Source organism: Engystomops pustulosus, chromosome 1 (genome assembly GCF_040894005.1).
Source record: "Engystomops pustulosus chromosome 1, aEngPut4.maternal, whole genome shotgun sequence".
NCBI classification, from domain to species: Eukaryota; Metazoa; Chordata; class Amphibia; order Anura; family Leptodactylidae; genus Engystomops; species Engystomops pustulosus.
In genome coordinates this window covers 233,817,497-233,840,570 of record NC_092411.1, presented here as the reverse complement: position 1 = coordinate 233,840,570, position 23,074 = coordinate 233,817,497, and the positions used below count along the sequence as shown (strand labels likewise).

Genomic DNA, 23,074 nt, shown 5'->3' with positions numbered 1-23,074 from the left:
GCCCCAGTGTGTTTTTTGCTTGGTTATCTCACTTTTGGGACTTGTTCCTATAATTGATGGAGTATTCAGTGTCTATTCTGGTGGGCATCACACGTATATACATATCCATGTTCATCATTTTTTTATTAGCTGCCAGATACTATTTTCTGACCTACATTTAGGACATTTGCATTGGTACTAACACTATCATATCTTTAGTTAGGTGTTAGGTGGTTGTTGTGGTTGCCTGTATGACACATTTCTTTCTTGAGAGGTTTTTATAAAATTATGGTAATCTCTGCTGCTATCCGATTACTGTGATACAACCCTGGACTTGTTATTTTACTCCATCTCTATTCTGTGATTCTGCTATTCTGATTCATGGTAACGATTCCAGGTTCATCTGACTTTGAATCGTAGCTTCTTCCAAGCTCTGCCTGAACTCCACCTTCCCTGACCTTAGCCTGTCTGGGACTATCCTCTGCCTGATATCATATAGCTGTGCACCAGGGTCTTCTGACCCACCAGGGCCAGCTTTCAGAAATACTGGGAAACGAGGAGAGATTCTAAAACATAGAGGATGTGCAAATCTACACATCTTGCTTTTACCTTACAAATATTGGCTACTTTTGTACAGTATATTGACAGGTTATATCTTTAGTTCTGACTCAAAACACCCCTGAACTTTTAGGACTCTAGATTGCCCGACATAAGTTGCAATAATATAATATGTAAAATATTATACAATGTTTACAATAATCAGTGTATTAACAACTATAGAAAATATGACCCAGATTCAGATTTTGCTCGCCAGTTTTTATACTGTATCTGATTATATTTTATAGTCATTAACTTACTGTAAGCTGCAGGCTGCACCACCAAGATTATATTATGTTTGGATTAGCGTATACACCCTATGCTATCTACACTCACTCCCTGCACAGATTAACTTGAAATCCTATCAAGTGTCTGGAGCCTCTAACTCTAGCTGGCAGAGCAGTATCCTGCAGGCATTGAGAAAATCTCTGAAATCTTCCATGCCATGTCATGCCATGCCAACAGGAAGGCATGTGCCTTAATGTATCCAGCACTTTCCTGGGACGTGTTTCTCTTTCCAAGATGCTTCCCAGCAGGATAGCTTTGCATTTAGCAGACGCGCATAATTCAGTTATAATTCGGTCATTGCTGCACTTTCACTGGATTGAAAATGAAAAAGCACTTACGGAGTGAGAAGCCATGAATACAACTGGCGTAAGAGCTTGATTTTAGGTAATGACTTTTCATTGACAATGTAAAATATTAATTTACTTAATAATGCTTGACTTGTTTGGATGTCATGCTTCATGAAGCAGAGCATAAAGTGGTGTAGCAGCGTGGCGTGAGTAATCAGCATTACTAGATGATAAATGAAATCAGTTTACTAATAATGTTTCTGGTTGAAAATGGAAAGGTTATCAGGTCATATGTGGAGGGGGCATTTATTTAGACCGGTGTTTTCTATGCCAGACTTATTTAACCTGTTTTGAGATGATAAAAATATCCAAGAGGCTCCATTCAGCATCATAATAACTTTGGTGCATCTTGTGAGGGATGTTTTGCCAGAATAAACATTTTCTGCATCCCTCATAGGAACACTATTCCATATATGAAGGTCGGGGACTTAGTTGGGTGCGATCACAAACCACAAGTGATGGGAATGGCCTGCGAGTAGCATCAACTGCATTGTCTTGCATTAAAAAAGCAAATGGACCAAATTCTGACTATTATGTTTAGACTGTGTTAGCCAAGTTTATTAATTATTTACTGCAGAAATATGAGTGCAGCTCTGAGTCAGATTATTAATAACTGTATAAAATGAATGAGAACATGAAGGCCCAATAGTATTGTTTAAAGGACATCTACCACCAGATCAGGGATTGAAGACCAAGCCCACTTACTGTACATGCATGTGTGTGTCCCCTCTGGCAGGATCTGCTGTTCTTTTAGCTTCTTGGTATCCTATGAGAGGCTGTAGGATTTGGAAAGGGGCCCCTGGGGGGGACCTGATCCATGGTGGGCCAGTCCTTGTATGAATGTGGATTAGGGATAATTTTTTAAAAAAGAAAATCTTTTTAAACTTTCCACTACCTGCTCCATCTGTCATGGAGTTTGTCAGTATTTAGCCGCTTTCATGCGACCATATTGGGGACGTTTGTATGGCCATGAGCTTGCCGTACATACGCCCCCTCATAGACAGCAATGGCCACACGTGCTGTACCGTACTGCTCCATACATGGGGAAAAGATGTCCTATCTTTTCCTGAGTAGGCCTGTACAGTGTGCATTTGTTTGGAGAGTGGAGCGGTCACCACTTCTCCTCTCCTTCGCAGCCGACGCATGCCCGCCCGGCTAGGTTTGTGTAAATTCAGTCTTACTATGTTAGTGCACAATAATAGGGGCAATAACCTCTCTGTACTAAGCTACTGACTTCATTCTTCCTGCAGACATCTCTTCCATGCTGCAGTATACAGTAAAAGGCCCATTAGTTTTCTGATTGGTTTTGTTATTCCAAAATCCTACACACTCATGACAATAGGGATACATTGATGGCCGCCATAGAAATTGAAGTATATAAACATAAATGTATATATATATATATATATATATATATATATATATATATATATATATACACTGTATACAAATGAGTGCAGGATATGACAGTGCAGATCACATGTATCAGACTGTTTCTATGGCAATAGTTTCGGGGGAAAAAAAAAATCTCCATCTGCAGTTTCCTTGGAAACAATTCCCCAGTGAGACAGGTGCCTTAGAGGGAAATGAGGTGAATGGCAATGAGAATGGCTAAGCGTGTGATGAGGAGCGAGAGCGGGATTGGATGTCACTAAGGCAGCCCTGCCATTCTATTAGGTGCATTTTCGGGGAGGCAGGGCAGTCATCTGCAGAGCTATGGATATGTAATTCGCTCCTTGAATGAAAGGAAAGTTTATGTGTCCTCATTTTTAGATGAAGCAGACCACTGACCATTCCATATGAGCGCTCCAGAACACAGTCATCTGTACTCTGGATATAGCTTTATAGGGCTTACTTTGTAGCTAACGGTAAATATGGTTCCATTTTCTGCCTATTATGAATTGGTACAGTACTATGACATACTGCCATGCTCTCATGTGATGTATATGTGATGTATGCATACTGTGCATGCTGTATATGTGTGCATTTGTATGGGTTTTAGGGGATCATACTTTTGTAACTCAGTGATTTTACATATCTAAATTTTATTGCTATTGGTTGCATCTTTTTTTCTTCCCATTCTTAGCTCAGGATAGATCTATTTTCAAGTCATGTAAGGATTAGATAAGATAACTGGCTATAGCATTATAAAGAAAGCAGACTGCAGTGTGTTTACCATATTCATTAGAAGAGTAAAATAAATATCATTGGGAATTTATGGCACAAAGTATCTTGATACATTATTAGAACACAACTGTACAGATAAGATGACTTTTACTTTTCAGAAGTTACGTTTCACAGTATGTTATCTTGGGCAACTCTCTAATTATGAACATATGCACAGCAAAACTTATGTGTGAGGCTAATATGGAGAGACAGAGAGAGACATATAGGGAGACAGAGACACAGACAGAGAGTCAGAGAGATAGACAGAGAGTCAGAGACTGAGACAAACAGAGACTAAGACTGAGACAGACAGAGACTGAGACAGACAGAGAGTCAGAGAATGAGACAGACAGACAAATAGATATAGAGATAAATAAATATAGAGATATATAGAAAATATTTTGTTGCCCATATTATTTGGTTATCATTAAGAGCAGTTATTTACTATCCTGGGCAACATTGGAGGATACAGCTAGTAGAATATATATGTAAAATTTTCCAAAAGCCAAAATAAAGCCTTCTTATGCTAGTATATCGGGAACTTTCCAGTTCTGCATTTTAAGGATGCATCCATAGAAGGATTATGATGCAACATGTAATACAGTTTTATTATAGGGTTGATACAAATTACATTGTTATCATTAATATCCACAAATGTAGCTCTAATACTTGAGTGATATGTAAAATTTTCCAAAAGCCAAAATAAAGCCTTCTTATGCTAGTATATCGGGAACTTTCCAGTTCTGCATTTTAAGGATGCATCCATAGAAGGATTATGATGCAACATGTAATACAGTTTTATTATAGGGTTGATACAAATTACATTTTTATCATTAATATCCACAAATGTAGCTCTAATACTTGAGTGATAAAATGAGTGTGTGTGCGTGTAATTTATGTGCGTTGTGCGTTGTTTATGCTGTAGTTATGAGCCATTGTCAAATGATTCAACAGGATATAACTAGATGAAAATCTGATTTTAACTTTTGGTTCCTACATACAAATGAATACTAACTATTTTGAATACAGTGTATTTAAAAATTAATAAGGTGTATGTTTCATCTAATATTTTCCAAATACATATGTATTCTTATAAACACACAAAATATATTCTTATATATTTTTATTTTTGGACACAACTTAATCATGTAATGGAGTAGCCTGTTGTAACGAACAGAGATATGCACATTCTTCATGTCATTGTATAGAAAGCTGATATAATGTAATTATACCATCTACATAGATAAAGTCACAAATGTGGTTTGATTGTTTTACAGCCACAAATGGCCTTAATTGCATTGTGGGCAAATTACCCCTGTACAGTTGCATGCAGTTCAATTTGCAACTTAAAGGAAACCTACCACTTAAAAGTGGTAGGTTTATACACATATACATGGCACCAGCCCAGGGTGAGCTGGTGCCAGAGCATATTTTTGTTAAGGGAACAAAGCCCCTATCTTAGAATTATAAGTTATATTAACTTATAACTCGGCGCACCGCACTTGGGCCGACCGTGCGCGCGCCGGATTCTGAAGTGCAGGAGAGCCGGTGACGTCACTGAGCTCACCGGCACACGCGCGGCTGCGCAACTTAGTACACCATGTATATGTGTATAAACCTACCACTTTTAAGTGGTAGGTTTCCTTTAAGTTTTAAATGTGGAAAGTTTTTTTTTCTGGGACAACCCTTTAAAAGAAATTACCTTAAGAAATCAAGCATGATAGACCAGGGACATTTACTCAACGATCCTCTTAGATCTTCTTATATTTGTTATCCATGGCCTCCTTCCTACTCAAATGTACTTTTAAAATTATGCTAATGAGTCAGAAGTGCTTCTGACAGAGCCCCTCTATGCTGCAGCTTATTAGACTGTTGCACCTGTCGCACCCTTCCCTGCTGTTCCCTCAGCACTTCACCTCTCCCACTGCCTGATGTAATTGCTTGTGTCATAGCCCTTTAATGGATGCAATGAATATAAACCAAGCACACGTGATGGCATGTGCTTGCTGAAACTGGTCTTCTTTTTGCTTATAACAGTTCAATTTTTGAGAAAAACACCTTTTTGTCGTCTGCAAGTAATTCTGGTTTCCATGTTGAATGGAAGTGAGAATAATTAGCAGACAACAGATCCAGAAGGGGCTTCTGTGACTTAGACAGGAGCCTTTGAGGCTTATTTGCATAATTTTAAAAGACGGTTTTATTCTAAAACTAAGCGATAAGCAAAAATAAGAATGGGTCTTGATTCAGGAGGCACATCGCAGCATGTAAGTGTGCTTGGATTAGAAGCACTGCATCCATGTGGTAGATTTCCTTAAACCTTTATCGTCCAAAGTGAAGAACTGGTATATATTTGTTCCACGTATACAGTATGGCCCACATTTATCAAAACCAGTACAATCTATAATATGTGCAGTTTGCCTGTGTAGTGTGCAGGGTGCGGCAGATTCATCAAAATTGGTCTTCATTAATCTGGCGCCTCCTGCACTGCTCTGGAAGTGGGCACCATTGTTTTTTTTGGTGCACTTTGTTCACGTTGCTGAATTGTGGTGCAGACAGGATTGTGGCGCACATAATAAATGTGGAGGAATCTACGACTAAGCAGTAACATGCCCCTCCAGGTGCACATTTATTCTGTCTTGTTGGACACAGCTCAGCCGCGACACAAAACTAGCGCAGACACTTAATAAATACATGTACAAGCAGTTTGCACATTTTTTCGGTGCAAAGTCAGACAGAAAAGTGGCGCAAACACTTTAATAATTGTGGGCCTATGTGTTAGGGAAACACAGCCTTGTAAATTAGAATGAATGTGTGCAATAATGTATTTTTTCTGAATCAATCAGTTCCTTACATTTCCTTGACATGAGGTTGGTGATAATACATTATTCTTAGACTTCAGACTTTCACTAGATTGTCATCATAAGATAAGAGCTAACAATCTGAATCAGAGGGGCATATTCTATGCAAAACAGAGATACTGACGCCTAAATACAGTATATGAAAAGCCTATAAATCTTATGATTTGTATGGTCCGTAATGTCATACTTGGGTTTGTTACAGTTCGTAAAACAATGGTAATAGTGAGAGTATGAAGTAAATGGAAAATATCAGACACCAAAAGCAGCATGATGTTACTAATCGTAGTCTTTGATGCAGCAGCTTGCAGCTGGGAAGCTTTGATAGATACCCATCATTATTATTCTCGCTCCCTGCAGACAGGCGGTGGTGAAGCACATTGCTGCGCATCACATAATGTGAGCGTATGAAACCCTGAGGCAGTAGGGAGGTCACATCTGACAGATGCAGCGGATGCAAGCAGCATGCAAGGCATAGCATAAAGAAGGTAACCATACTGCAGTCTTTCATCTGCTAGCACATAGACAGACCACATCTGAATCAACTCTCTCTTGTTTCTCCTGGAGCAGCCACTGGATCCCTGTATCTCCTAAATGTAAGTAATGTGGTGATCTCTTATCCTTATATTACATTTCATCATACCAGTGTTGTATTTGTCCTGCATGATGCACAGATGGATAAGACTTATGGCAATGATATGGTTAAGAATAATGTACTGGACGTACACACTGCAAGTGCATATAAATATAAATGCAAAATATGGACCATTGTTAATGGATATGTTGCATCCATCAGTGTTGTTGCTTCTTGGCTCCGTGGTCTAAACCATGAAGACACAAGTGATAACTGCTGTATCGCTATGTCCCTTGTCCCCATCCAGTCCACATGTATGACCTTGTGGACTGTGTATGTCTTTGCTTGTGCTGCCTCTTTTTGCTGCATTTTATGTGGTTTGTTCTGCTTTGAAGTCTAGACATGGGTGGTTGACTTGCCTTGTGTAACCTTCAGCCTTCGCAGTACTGCAGAGGACTTATTCACTGAGAAAATGCAGACAGAGAAAGAGTCTTAATGTTTTCTTGTAGTTTTGTTTTTTATGCATGGAATACGGTATGTAATTATTAGTCTGAACTCAAACAAGTTGAACATTGCCTTATTGAGAACTCCACACTGAACATTTATCATATAGTTAGGCTTAACTCTCGACATGTGTTTACCTTGCATAAAAAAATAAAATAAAACAATATATAAATTATTATATAAATATTAAAAAAGCTTCTGTAGCAAAATCTAGTGTCTTTTGGTACTAAAATATAAGTACATGTGTTTTTGGAGAGTGAATCAAACAACGAAGAATAAAAGTCCTCAGAATTATTTCTAATGTCTATGTTTATACTCTTTTATTCTAAGGAAGGAGGACAGATATGGACAGATCTATTTGCACATGTTTGTATTAGAAAAAAAGGAATTATAGTAAAAAAGGCATAAAATTATACAAAAACGAATACAACCGTTTCATATTGCTATTTTTTTCTGATATACACTGGTGTACAGGGGGCTTCTATCCAAAGAAGCAGGTCACATCATGACTGGAAGGTGAAGCTGCCTCCTGCTCCTTACCATCTACTGGTTCATAATACTGACATATGCTTTTAGTCAAATTACTGTGGCCTATGGTGGAGGAAAAGTATGTTCTTGGGGTATAGTGAGGGAAGTGGGGCACAGGTGGAATAGCTACTAAGTACTGTCATTTTCGTGGTTAGCTTTAGAATGTCAGCCTGATCCATCCATCCAAGGACTTTTCTGGTTAAATAAAATCAAAAGTGTCTCAGTACGGCACTGTGACTTAGTGGTTAGTATTACAACCTTGTAGTGCTGGGGACCTTGGTTCATGTCCTAGGGACCACATCTGCAAAGAGTTTGTATGTTCTCTCTGTGTTTGCGTGGGTTTCCTCCGGGTCCTCCAGTTTCCTCCCACACTCCAAATCATACTGGTAAGTTGATTAGATTGTGAGCCCCATGGGGACAGGGACCGATTTGGCAAGCTCTGTGTAGCGCTGGGTAATCTGTGTGCAATATATAATTAAAGGAATTATTATTATTATATCAGCTAGATTTAAAGAACATCTACCATTAGTTTAGTGATGGCATATGTGTCCAAGTAACACTGTTTCTCAGGACTTCTTTCATTATATCTCTATATCTCGTGGAAATCTAGAGTTATAAAAGTTATGCTAATTACCCTGGGATGCTCAGGCCATTATAAAGTTACAATAAAAGAAATCCTGAGAAACAATGCTCCTCAGGACGTTCTTACTAGTACACATCTACTATCACTAAACTGATGGTAGAGGTCCTTTAAAGACTATCTATAACTTTCCAACATATTGCCAAAAACTTTGTGTCTTTGAAAAACTTGCATCCAAATGGAAATATTCAACAAACTCTTTACAAAACTACAATGCAGTAATCATATTATCATAATCTTCTGAGAAAATCAGTAAAATAACAGGGGGTTATGATTGCAGTATCTGACTACACAGTTTGTATGTTGTCTGTTTACATAGAGATGTCATGGTGTACATAATTGCTGCAGACATAGAATAGTAGGATAATTCTAATGGAAAACTGCTAAATTTTTAAAGGAGTTGGCCACTAATACAACATTTTACCGGAGAAACAGGGCAGCACGGTGGCTGAGTGAGTAGCACTTCTGCCTTGCAGCGCTGGGATCCTGGGTTCTCATCCCACCCAGGTCAACATCTGCAAAGAGTTTTTATGTTCTCTCCGTGTTTGTGTGGGTTTCCTCCCACTCTCCAAAACATACTGGTAGGTTGTTTAGATTGTGAGCCCCAATGGGGACAGCGACCAATTTGTCATGCATTGTGCTTTGCTGCGTAATCTGTAGGCGCTATATAAATAAAGAATTATTATTAAAGTAGAAGACCCTAATAGAGTCACCTATATTATACATTACCCTGATAAAGTTTTTATGCACTCATTTGGAGCAGTGGGTCACGTGATCTGACGGAAGCTGTACTCAAGACTTTGTTTGATGTCCTGTGTCCTTCTGGCAGATGGAGGGGACTATGTAGTCATTACTGAATGCACATACCCTCTTTGAACACCCCTGCCATGTCAGTGGTTGAATGACATGTTATGGTGTCCTTGATGCGCATATAGTAATGACTGAATGGCCCCCTACATCGGACAGAAGCACACAGGACACAGGGTGTCCAAACCTGCTGCTGCGAGTGTCTGCATGAACTCTTCCTGCAGGACATACTAATAAGTCAAGTTTGTACATGATCATAAAAAAATATTTTCCTCATGTAAAGTAATCATGTAAATAATATATAATACTATTAGTGCATTTATTGATTTCTTTGTTTTTGTGCACATTACTGCATTGCTGGATGATTACACTTCAGTCCCCTGCTGGCTTGTAAATCTGCATCTAATCTCCAAAGGGAATATAATGTTCTGTAAATATGGAACTAAATAGTTGCTTATTATATTTTTATGGCTTAGACTTGTGTTATCTGGGTATAAGTATCTTATTCTGGGACATACAAATATTGATATGCTTAGGCTGCAAAGCCTAATTCTATAACTTCAGCTTTTATGGGGTTGCTTGAAATTTGTATGTATGTCGGAACTGTATATTTTATAATTGTAACCCCAGCCAAATTTTTTTTGGTCTCTGTGACAATTGGATTTAAAAAATGTTGGATTGTTATAAGAACCAGGATTAACAATAAATCTTCATTGCAGATGCCTGTGATAACTGTTACAGCTGTTTATTGTAGCTTAAGGCTAAAGTACAGTATATTACCAATTACCAGACGTCTGTTTGTAACTAGGGGTCGTCTGTAAGTTGGGTGTTCTTTTAATAGGGTACTTCCTGTACTTCTGTACCTCTGCGAACCCTCCCGGCTTACCGCACTGCCGTCCCTCTGGTCGATGCCCTTGTTTGTTTACAGGGGCACAGAAGCTCAGCTGAGTTTGCTTGACTGTCCCCATATCTCAGTGCATGATACAGTGCTAGTAATAGGGACGGGTGGTTGTAGCCGGGCACCTAGACAGTCCAGAAGCTGAACTCGGCTGAGCTTCCATGCCCCTGTAAACAAATGGGCACGGACTGTAGACCGACAGTGTGGGATGCCAGGAGTGACCGTGGAGGTGAGTAAATGTTTTTTTTTTTTATCCAACCCCATCCCGGCCACATAGAAGGTTTTTAAAGGTCTCGGACAACCCCTTTAATAAAGAACTTGTTTCAAATGTAACAGTACCTGCTCCCCGGCATGAACTATGTCTGTTAGATACAGATCTCTGTTAACTCCTCTGTTAAAGGGGCTAAATAATCTGAAATGCACCAATTAGTTCCCGAAGGTTAGCTGTAGCAGAACTAACTGTGACACCTGCAGAAGTGTACACTAGCAGTGGGTTATACAAATTTGAATATAAATTGCAGGTTAATTATTTCAGTCGATTATGTATTCCCAGGAAAATCATTATGGTAAGCTTGTTGTAGCCACAGTCTGAATTGTAACAGTGTGTCTGGACCTAAAATGCTTTTCTGACATTTAAAATCTGACAGCTTATGTTTAAAAAAAGGAAGAAAAAAACATGTACTTACCTTTCTACTACATTCATGAGGCTGAGTTGCCCTTGGAATGTGTTTTGAAATGCATCGCAGAGTCGGGAAGTAAGAGTTCCTCTTACGGAGACTTTTGGAATTAAGGCCACCTTGCAGGTGTGTGGAGACTTTTAGCCATTGATGCTCCACTAGGGGATATTTCCGGCAATCCCCTAGTGGAGCAACGCCGATTTCCCGACACAACCATGTTGAAGCAGTGCTGTCTACAGTTGTAAATCGGTTCCTTCTGGAATAGATATACTGGTTTGGCTTTAGTCCCACATCATGTCATTAGGCTTTATGAAAGTCATGCTTGATGGTAAGGAAGGGCTGCCTTACAAAGTAGCAAAAGAGGCAATATTTTCCTTGTTCTATCCTGGAAAACTTATTTTCTGCAGGCATAAAATTGGAAGGGAGGTCCGTTGTACCGCAAATGATCAGAGGGAGATACTTCTGCACTGCACCCTGAAATTTCCATCAGTGCCATAGACTGTGAATGGAGTTGGATACAACGGACCCCAGTTCTTGAGCCCCTTTAACCCCTTAATGCACCAGGACATACTATCAGGTACTGGTGCTGCATGGGGTGTATTGATAGAGCTCACGGGCTAAGCTGTCTCCTTACACAGCGAGTGTGTCGGCTGTATATCACACCTGACACCTGCCTGTAACTGCCGCTGACCTGTTAAGTGCAGCACCTAACACAGCTGCAGATGGCGCGACACTATCTTGGATGGCTGATCACTGCCCCCTGTAATGTCATTAGTGGGCGCCACTTGGTGGCCAATTGCAGGCCATTGGAGATCAGCAGTAAATTACTATATACTGTAATACAGTAATATTGAAATAATAGGTAAAAATAAATAAATAAAACTTTAAATCACCTCACAGTGCAGTTCTCTTCTCATTTAGGCTGCCCCTTGTAAACTACATTTCCCTGCAGGTCATGTGATCATGACATCATCACAGGTCATTGCAAAGGTCTCATTGCAATTTTGCAACAAATCACGGCAATTTTCTCAAATCTGCTCATGGATTGTGCGCCCATGGAGGAGTGACGACCATTAAAGGTTTTCTTACTAAAGACACCTATTCTATATCCACACAATAAATGATACATGATCTGTGAGGGTTTGATTGCTGAGAACCTCAGCTCAAGAATAAGAATTCTGTAAATAGAAGTCAGACACAAAGCTCCACACCATGAATCAATCATAATACATGGCTCCCTATATTCTGCCTGAAACTGATGCATAGAACAAGGAAGTGACAGGACATACAAATTCTGTCTACATCAAGGAAATGTGAGAATATACTTTCCAATGCCTTCAATTAGCAAAGCTTGTGGATATTGCTTTTTACCAAAGATGTTTTCATATGCTAACTCTGAGTTATTCTTCTGGAATGTACACTAATAATTCAATACTTTCCTTAGGGATGCGAGCGGTCTATGTAGAAAACCTTGAGAAATGTTATGGACCCAATATATGACATGAACACGTTGACACAGTAGACTTTTTTTTAAATTAATCTGGCCATACATTAGAGATCTTGTGGTTAGTCTTCGAAGTGGCATAAATTAAATAGATCATTTGGACAAATGTTACATAGATTTCCCTTATGATCTCTGGCCCAGACTGAGCTACTGCAGATGGCAGTGACTAATCCAAAACTAAAAGTATCTCACATTTATCAGAATCTATAAATATAATATTCCATGTTGTGCTCATACTCCTTTTATATTTGCTGAGGAACAGTGCAATTACGAGGTGTATCCAGTCCAAACTCCACCATTCACAAGCAGAACGACAAGGATAGATCCATGTTCACACTGAAACCACTAATGGCTGGTCGAAGGCCCGCATAATCTCTCCCACTCTTCAATAGAAGTGGTCCTATCAGCAACTTGTCCCACTCCAAGTGCAAACATAGTGAAGATAATCCAGGTGTATATTCGAAAATCCATTTATTGAAACATACTCACAGACACAAGTTTAAAAGTGGGCCTATAGTAAAACTACACCAAGTCAATTAGCCCGACCCACAGTTTTACCTTTAATGGCTTCTTCCAGGGCATGACCTTGGCATTCAAATGACCTTATTTATATACCTGTATGTATGTTTAAACATACAGCAAGATGTTAACAAAAAAAGACATATAGATCTCAATAATCTTGTGTTATATTACAAAAATGTACTTTACATTCCTTCACTATTCTGTATAAAACATGACATTGTATATCATACATACACTTATTTAAAGGAAACCTACCACTTAAAAATGGTAGTTCTGACCCTCAAATACATCGCACCAGTTTAGGGTGAGCTGGTGCCGGAGCATATTCATTAATTCCAGAAACTGCCAATTGCTTTATTAAACTGTTTTATACCTTATATTGCAAGGATGCTTCGGCACACCATGATACAGCTCGGCGCACCATGTTCGCGACCGTGCGTGCGTCTGATATGGAAGTGCCGAAGAGCCGGTGACGTCACCAAGCTCTCGGGCACACTCGCACCTGCGCAACTTCGCACGCCCGGCTTTGCATGCAAAGTTGCGCAGGCGCGGGTGTGCCCGAGAGCTCAGTGACGTCACCGGCTCTCTGCCACTTCCGAATCAGGCGCACGCACGGTCGCACAAATGTTGCGCCGAAGCGTACTTGCAATGTAAAGTATAAAAGAGTTTATTAAAGCAATCGCCGGTTTCCAAAATTAATGAATATATGATCCGCCACCAGCTCACCCTGTGCTGGTGCGATGTATTTCAGGGTTAGAACTGCCATTTTTTAAGTGGTAGGTTTCCTTTAATTAAACATTCCTATATGCATCTCTAATATCCCCACATTCTTTTTGTAATATCTAGCCTTTTCATTAAAATCACTAAACAAATATTTTAAACTCTATTCAGTGTGAACGTGGATCTACCCTTGTCCTGCCGCTCTTTCCAACATGAATGGTAGAGTCTGGAATGGGCACACCTCGTCATTGCACTGTTCCTCCACCAAGAGTTTGAGCACAACCTGTAATATTTTATTTGCGAAACTTTTTGAGGACTTTCGCAGTGGGACAGTAGCTCCTCCATCAATTGTCCTGGTAAAGTTTGTTAAAGTATTTACGTATTTTTCAGCATCTATTGTGCTCTTTTCAGATTTCTAAAACCTGTAGTGTATGAGCACCTTGATACTGTGTTACAATACTTAAAAATTGTATAACTTCACATGATTTGACTATCAATATTGTTATTGTCCACAAGAGGGCTGTAGGTACAAATGGATGAGTTGACAACTGCCAATTAGAAGAGTAAAGAAATTAGGTGATACCTATATTTTGAGTATATAGGATGGTGAACTTTTGAGAACACTTGCTCTTTTAGTATTCTTTAAAGCTCACCATCATATATACCAAGTTAGCCTTACAAGGGTATCACCTTATCTTTTCCCTCACACAGTTTTGTATCACTAACACGGTACAGGTCTACAATACTGGCAAATGTCAATTATAGAGTCTACTGAAGATGTTTTGAAGCATATTGAGAAATATACAGGGACTTTCTAGTAATATTGCATGCTATGCAAAAGCTTATTCATACAGGTGTATACATGTTATTTTACAAAGAAAAGAAGAAAATGAAATACAAAGAAAAGGGAGAAACCTTAAACACCCAGCTTACAGTATCATTTTATGAGCAATTACTGATAACATTAGGTATGTCGCCTCCCATATTCTATTGGTCCACAAATATATTGCAATGCAATACACATAGGAGCTGCTAAACATGTTTTTCTATCAAACTGAAGCATTATAACAGTATTTTCAGAAATATCTCTGTGTAATTATACGGCAGTTGCAATACACATTAGTAATAATTCTTATGAGAAGCCAACTTTTATTTACCGGTAAATATTGGCAGGATTTACTTTATTAATTAGACCCATTGCAGCTATGTGGTCTAGCTCTTTGGTAGATACATTTAGGGCCCTTTCACACTTGTGTTTTTCACTGACCAAACTCTGATCGCACCCTGATCAAACTCTGACGTGATCTGCAACGCAAGTGTGGAAGGGGCCTTACACTTATCATCTACTTATTAAAAAAAAAACAGGAAAAACCTATGAAATGAAAAAGTTCCAAAATTCTGAAGAGGTTTCATGGACAGACAGCGAGCAGATGGGTTTTCTTCTGTATACCCTGAAGCTTTTTGTCTGCTGTTTCTGCGAAGTCTGACTGCACTGCAAGGCCGAGACCACTAGGGACTCGGATAAAGCATATGTTTCAGGAAGCAGAGAATAAAGCAATAGAGAAATAAAATGAGCATCAAGGAAAATTAGGTCACTAGGATTAAAGATAATGCTAATGTTCATCATTTCACAGAAGGTTGGTTTTCCCTAAAGCTCAGAAAGCAGATAAGCCAGAAAAGAAAATAATTTATTATTTTCATTTTGTGCTGCAAATGTGATGTTTACAATAATATACATAATAAAATTCACATAAAAGGGTAAGGAGCTGTTATTAATTTAGACTGGCTCACTAGTGGATTCTCTTCCAGGCTATGCCATATCAGCGGGCCCAAAGGTCCAACAGAAGAAATTCTCGCTGGTATCTTACTTTGGAGCCAATCAGTTGCCACTTGTATCTATGCCCACGGCTGCCCAAATAGTCCATCCAAAAAATGAATTGTGTCTGTGCCTTTAAGACACAGATGCAATTAGTGGAAGGAGCGATGTATCTCCATCGCTCTGTATGCAGTGCAGGACCCAGGTACAGGTGCACAGCCTGCATCCCTGCAAAGAGGACACTGATTGACTTCACTGATAAGGGGAGGGCATCACTGAAGGTAAATATTAGTTTTATTATTTTAAAACTGATAGGAGGGGATCATGCATCTCTTTATGGGGGTGTGCATACTTTTATAATGGGTGGCTCTGGATAATATATCTGGGGACTGTGTATGATTTTCCTGGGGGGGAGGCCTGTATGTGGGGGCTGGTTTCTAATATGAAAGCGGACTATATATATTATACCTGGTGGGGGACATCAGTATATGGGTGCAGTATATAATATAACTGTGGGGGTATTTAAATATATATATGGGTACATATGTTAATCTTAGGGGCTGTGTATAATATTCCTGGGGGTTATCTTTGTATTGGGGCTTGTCAAGAACATGGCTGATCGCTGACCGGATCTGACTTAAGTTCAGGAAGGGAACCTGCTGGGTCTCAATGGACCGTGCTCTGACAGCTCTCCACCCTGCAAGAACCTGAGTGATATAGCTGCCACCACTCATCATATATAGACTGACAAGAAACCTAAGATTTATTATGCACCAATATTAGATTACAATCTCAAGTTAAACAATAAATCAATGTAGGTAACGTCTCCTCAGAGTTATGGAATTGTTAGAACACAAGAAGGCTCTTATTAAATGGACGTTTAATATCAAAAGGACAGTGCTTACAATTATAAAGGGTTATTATACAAAAAGGGTGACACATTAAACAGATATAAACATACAATGCAAAAAATAACAGTTTGGTAAAATAAAAAGGGATAAAGAACACAGAACTTAATACATTATGTGATGTTATAAGTCTGGCGTCTAGGGAAGCAGAAAGGCCTGATCAAACTGTCCGCATGGTACCCCCAAAGAATGACAATTTATAGATGGAGACTTTCATCTAAATAGATTCCAAGATTCCTTGACTACCCCCCTGCTTGTGATGAGACCAGGAGTCCTTGCATAGGATAATTGTCCTTTATCACTAGGGGGTGTAAACCAACCTTGAATGCCTCAGAATATTTCTTGACTGATATCTTGCCCTGTGTAATCAATTGCTAGTATTCTTAGATCAGGCTGTAGAATCTTTTTAAAAACTTGTCTATAAATTCAGTGAACCTATGTAGCAGGCGATAAGAAGTAAGCTGAGGGGAACAGGATTTAAATTTTCACCTCAGGCAGAGGCCAGGGTGTGGAACTGAACCCCATAGTCACCAACAGATGAGTATCCTTGGCGCAGGTTCAGCCGTGCAGTCTCAGCTGAAGACACCCGTGCAGGTTTCTCAAAAACGGATCAGATTTGTGCGAGGAATGCTGTGAGAGTAGCCGTGACTGGATCGCCCCTGTCCCAGAGGGGAGTAGCCCAGGCCAGGGCCTTCCCGGAGAGGAGTCTGAAGATGAATGCCACCTTAGACCGTTCTGTGACAAAGTGAGATGGCATAAGTTTGATGTGCAGGGAGCATGTGCATGTTTGATATGCGGCTTGACGCTGTTGCTGAGTAGCCATCAGTTGCTGCAACATGGCGGTGACTTGACCAAGCTGTTCTCCCTGCACGGCAATCTGCTCGGACTGCTGGACAACAGCTGGATATTACTGTTAGGCTTCAGGGGTAGTGGACTCACTAGACCACCGCGGATGATGGTATAAACTGACACCTGGGACCGGAGTCTAAGTGGCACCTGGTCTTCACCAGAGCCCGCTGCAGAGCGGGTTGGATTTGCTGCGGCGTGGTACCACCAGATCATTACAGAGGAGACTGGTACATGCCCTGGGAAGCCGGGACAGGAGTAGGAACGTGGAGAGGTGAGGGAACCCAGGGGGAGCTGATGCCACAGAGAGGGGCACCCGTGACACATACACGCATATGCAACATCCCCCACCGGGGCCTAGCCCTTGAGGTGAGGCCTGGTGACAGCCGGGGCCCGCGATACCAGAGTGGCTGGCGGTTGCGGCCTAAGCACGCTATTGTCACGGTGCTTGGTACGGGGTAACCGGAGGGCTGTCCTACAGCCTGGCAGGTCTCCAGCAGGGTGGTGTTGACAAGAAAAGATGAGGGAGAGGCTGCTATAGCGGATCTCCCTGGGGCAACCCCTTAATGTCCCGAGTGTGAGTCTCTGGGTGATCGACAGGGTGCCAGTGATGAAGGCAGCCGTATTAGCAGGGACCAGACGGAGACAGAAGTTGAAGAAAACAACTTACAGTTCTTTATTTGAACCGGCAGGAACCGCAGCAAACGTGCCTTTAACAGGTAGATGGAGTGCTGAGATGTGAGTTGGAGGGAGCCTCAGGAGATAGTTCACCAGCCTGGATGTAGAGGGCAGGCTGGGAGGCAGCTGTGTCCTGGTAGGAAGCTTCAGCTTGTCCTGTAGGGCTTCAGGTATCACCTTTAAAGGTAAGATGATACCCCTTTTCCTCACTACACTAACTCTAATCTATTAGCTCCACTCTTCAGAGGCAGGGGCTAAGCTCTTCCTGCTCTGGTATGGGCTAGACAGAGATTACTCACTCACTCACTGATCTCTAGGATTCTCCTACACTTGAATCTCTCTCTGAGTGTTCTGAGATCTGAGACTTCTCCTGGAATCCTCTGAAAGTTCTCTAGAACATTCCTGGCCAGGGGGTTTTATTACCTCCCTTTGGTCAGGTGGTGGCTGCTCCTCCAATCACATCTCAGCTCACAAAGGACAGGATGTAACACAGATCATTGGACAATAGCATCTTGCATCATACAAAATACTTAACTCCTGTCCTGCCAGGCAGGATTCACCACTGCAATACCCCTATGTCCTATCAGGACCATGTAGTTTGATGTGATTACATGCAGGTGGGACGTATTCGCAAACACTCCCTCGCCATTGCATCGGCGAGGGTGTTGCATACCCCGGGGGCAATTGAAAGAGCCGCCCTCGGCTCGACTACAGATGGTTTGGGGCGCAGAGGGGGCTAAGGGCACTTCTAGGAAGTGCAGGCTATGTGAGGTGTAGGGACAAACCGCCCATGGTCCTGGAGACAGGCACCTGGGTTGGTGTCGGACTAAGACAAAAACATGTAGCTGTATGACAGTTGGTCGCTGACGCCATTAAACCGAACTGTCCAGTAGGAAAGGTGTGGTGTCATGTCCTGTAATCCACTCCTTGCACCAAGGCCTGTATATTTGTTATATCAACGCTTCTTCCCTGGCGGCAATTATATAGTGTATATATGCATACATTGGCATATGTGACACAATAAAACATTGTACTACATAGAGACGGTCCGACACAGCCACACTACAACCTGAAAAGCCTATGAAAGGGTTAATGCAGACTACTGGCATATATGACAGTGTGCAAACAGGTTAATTCACATTGGCTTAGGAGCCCAATGGGTACACATCTTGAACGTTACAAACGTTACAGAGGTAGATAGGCTACTCAGGGTAGCACGATAGCAAATGTCTCTTTTCCTGCAAAGAAAAGGCATAAAGAGTGCAAGCAGAATGTCCATACCTAAAAAGGAAGGCATTAAGTGCAAAATAATAGTCAATAGACACAGCAACTTTTCCTTGGAATTGGCCAAAAGTCTCTCAGAAGGTCTCTAATGACAAAGTCCATCTTCTGGGTACAGCCCTTGATGTGGGGAAAAGTGCAATGGAAGAAGCAAAGGGTCTCCTCCATGTGTAGAGGGACAGAGTCCTTTGGGTAGGAATCTCTGCAGTGGCAGAGGAAGGGGTGCTATCATAGCACATGACAGTGTATAATCTCTTGACTGAGATAAATAAGGGTGAGCGGGCGCTCAGCCCAAATGGGATAGCAGTAATAAATATACATATGTACAATATTCACAGTACCTGAAGTGGGCTACAGCCCTTCAGGGGTTAATCTTGCTGCTCAAGAGCAATGGCTGCAGGCATGGAAGCAGGAACTGCAGCAGGGACATCATCAGCCTGGGTGAAGAAAGCAGTGTTGAGATCTGTCACCTGAAGACATCTGGTGGTAGACACTGGAACTGCTGACATGGAACACCCAGAAGCTGGAGCTGGAACAGCAGGGAGGTCATCTGCGGCGGCAGGCATCTCAGCAAAGGAAGGAGACAGGCACTTCTCTGGCTGACCTTCTGTAGCTGGGGGCGCTGTGGAGCGCATGATGATGACCGCAGGAGCTGTAACTTCTTCATTGCTGACAGCTGAAGGATTGTTGTTCCTGGACTGACCTGTAGCTCTTGGGGGCGCTGTTGCGCTGGCGGTGGTAACCTCTGTAGCTGGCAGGGCGTTCTCACCGGACAGCCTGGGCCTCTTAGCAGGTGGTCCTGGATACTCCGCAGGACGGTCAGCAGCATTAGATAAGGGGTCAGGCCCCTTTAAGAGAGTCCCTTTTGTAGCCGGGCCTCCTATGGGGAGATGTTGGCCCTCTGCAGGGAGGCCGGACTGTACCCCAGCCGGGGCTAAGGGAGATATAGTAACAGTCACTGTGATATAGGCCCTGGGGGCCACGGTACTCACATCCGCGGTGGTCCTCTGGAGGTCCGTCATCGGAGGAGGCAGCCGCTGTGGAGAATCCGCCATTGGAGACTGCGTACAGGAGACAGCAGTAAGCGGTGCAGCAGAGGAAGGGGCCCGAGGCTTGTGGGCAAGCCATGCGACACTTGGTTCTTCATCTCGGAGGCTGTGCGGCATGTCGGCAGGACAGGAGACAGCACGTGGAGAAATCCAAGATGGCCGATTAACCTCTCTGATGCTGGATGGCGGCTGCGCTGACTCTGAGGTACCTCGTGGGCTCTCACTGGCGTTGCAGCGCGGGAGAGTTTCGCACCCGAGGGCGGAGCTAGAGTCTTTCCCGCCAGGAGCTGTGGCGGGCTGAATTTTCTGCTGCGCCACAGCGCGCTGAGACAGGATTCGCGCCATGCGCAGGGGGCGGAGCTTAGCGATGTCTCTGGGTTTCCCGCCAGTGAAAGTTTTGGCGGGCTGGAATTACTTGCTGCGCCACAGTTTCTGAGGTAAAAATCTTCAGGCGCGGCAGCGCCGGATGTAGCAGAGCTGGTACAGTTCTTGCAGGGATTAACCTCTTGAGTGCTGGAGCGGCGCTCGACAGCACGTGGCAGCAGTATAACACAGTTCAATCCAGAAACACACAATTACTTGGGCCTAACCCGGATGGCAGCAGGGTTAGGCAGCACAGTCTTTGTAATAAAGGAAAGTCTTTAATGCCGTAATAAGGCACAGAAGTATCAATCCTGTTCGTGACGCCACTTGCAACATCCCCCATTGGGGCCTAGCCCTTGAGGTGAGGCCTGGTGACAGTCGGGGCCCGCGATACCGGAGTGGCTGGCGGTTGCGGCCTAAGCACGCTATTGTCACGGTGCTTGGTACGGGGTAACCGGAGGGCTGTCCTACAGCCTGGCAGGTCTCCAGCAGGGTGGTGTTGACAAGAAAAGATGAGGGAGAGGCTGCTATAGCGGATCTCCCTGGGGCAACCCCTTAATGTCCCGAGTGTGAGTCTCTGGGTGATGGACAGGGTGCCGGTGATGAAGGCAGCCGTATTAGCAGGGACCAGACGGAGACAGAAGTTGAAGAAAACAACTTACAGTTATTTATTTGAACCGGCAGGAACCGCAGCAAACGTGCCTTTAACAGGTAGATGGAGTGCTGAGATGTGAGTTGGAGGGAGCCTCAGGAGATAGTTCACCAGCCTGGATGTAGAGGGCAGGCTGGGAGGCAGCTGTGTCCTGGTAGGAAGCTTCAGCTTGTCCTGTAGGGCTTCAGGTATCACCTTTAAAGGTAAGATGATACCCCTTTTCCTCACTACACTAACTCTAATCTATTAGCTCCACTCTTCAGAGGCAGGGGCTAAGCTCTTCCTGCTCTGGTATGGGCTAGACAGAGATTACTCACTCACTCACTGATCTCTAGGATTCTCCTACACTTGAATCTCTCTCTGAGTGTTCTCTCCTGGAATCCTCTGAAAGTTCTCTAGAACATTCCTGGCCAGGGGGTTTTATTACCTCCCTTTGGTCAGGTGGTGGCTGCTCCTCCAATCACATCTCAGCTCACAAAGGACAGGATGTAACACAGATCATTGGACAATAGCATCTTGCATCATACAAAATACTTAACTCCTGTCCTGCCAGGCAGGATTCACCACTGCAATACCCCTATGTCCTATCAGGACCATGTAGTTTGATGTGATTACATGCAGGTGGGACGTATTCGCAAACACTCCCTCGCCATTGCATCGGCGAGGGTGTTGCATACCCCGGGGGCAATTGAAAGAGCCGCCCTCGGCTCGACTACAGATGGTTTGGGGCGCAGAGGGGGCTAAGGGCACTTCTAGGAAGTGCAGGCTATGTGAGGTGTAGGGACAAACCGCCCATGGTCCTGGAGACAGGCACCTGGGTTGGTGTCGGACTAAGACAAAAACATGTAGCTGTATGACAGTTGGTCGCTGACGCCATTAAACCGAACTGTCCAGTAGGAAAGGTGTGGTGTCATGTCCTGTAATCCACTCCTTGCACCAAGGCCTGTATATTTGTTATATCAACGCTTCTTCCCTGGCGGCAATTATATAGTGTATATATGCATACATTGGCATATGTGACACAATAAAACATTGTACTACATAGAGACGGTCCGACACAGCCACACTACAACCTGAAAAGCCTATGAAAGGGTTAATGCAGACTACTGGCATATATGACAGTGTGCAAACAGGTTAATTCACATTGGCTTAGGAGCCCAATGGGTACACATCTTGAACGTTACAAACGTTACAGAGGTAGATAGGCTACTCAGGGTAGCACGATAGCAAATGTCTCTTTTCCTGCAAAGAAAAGGCATAAAGAGTGCAAGCAGAATGTCCATACCTAAAAAGGAAGGCATTAAGTGCAAAATAATAGTCAATAGACACAGCAACTTTTCCTTGGAATTGGCCAAAAGTCTCTCAGAAGGTCTCTAATGACAAAGTCCATCTTCTGGGTACAGCCCTTGATGTGGGGAAAAGTGCAATGGAAGAAGCAAAGGGTCTCCTCCATGTGTAGAGGGACAGAGTCCTTTGGGTAGGAATCTCTGCATTGGCAGAGGAAGGGGTGCTATCATAGCACATGACAGTGTATAATCTCTTGACTGAGATAAATAAGGGTGAGCGGGCGCTCAGCCCAAATGGGATAGCAGTAATAAATATACATATGTACAATATTCACAGTACCTGAAGTGGGCTACAGCCCTTCAGGGGTTAATCTTGCTGCTCAAGAGCAATGGCTGCAGGCATGGAAGCAGGAACTGCAGCAGGGACATCATCAGCCTGGGTGAAGAAAGCAGTGTTGAGATCTGTCACCTGAAGACATCTGGTGGTAGACACTGGAACTGCTGACATGGAACACCCAGAAGCTGGAGCTGGAACAGCAGGGAGGTCATCTGCGGCGGCAGGCATCTCAGCAAAGGAAGGAGACAGGCA

General features: G+C 42.6%; 1 protein-coding gene across 3 annotated transcripts in view; it reads left to right on the top strand.

The window, feature by feature from the left end:
- The first annotated feature begins 1,032 nt into the window (after positions 1 to 1,032).
- Positions 1,033 to 23,074, top strand: part of TRIM2 (tripartite motif containing 2) — a 100,590-nt gene continuing 78,548 nt past the window's right edge. The window contains exons 1-3 of one of the 3 annotated variants that reach the window (XM_072121098.1): positions 2,952 to 3,079; positions 6,593 to 6,720; positions 6,803 to 6,828. The gene's annotated coding sequence lies outside the window, so the exon portion shown is untranslated. Of the gene's footprint in view, positions 1,249 to 2,951; positions 3,080 to 6,592; positions 6,721 to 6,802; positions 6,829 to 23,074 lie in introns of those variants that run through there. The other 2 variants (XM_072121140.1, XM_072121119.1) reach the window with 2 other exon arrangements.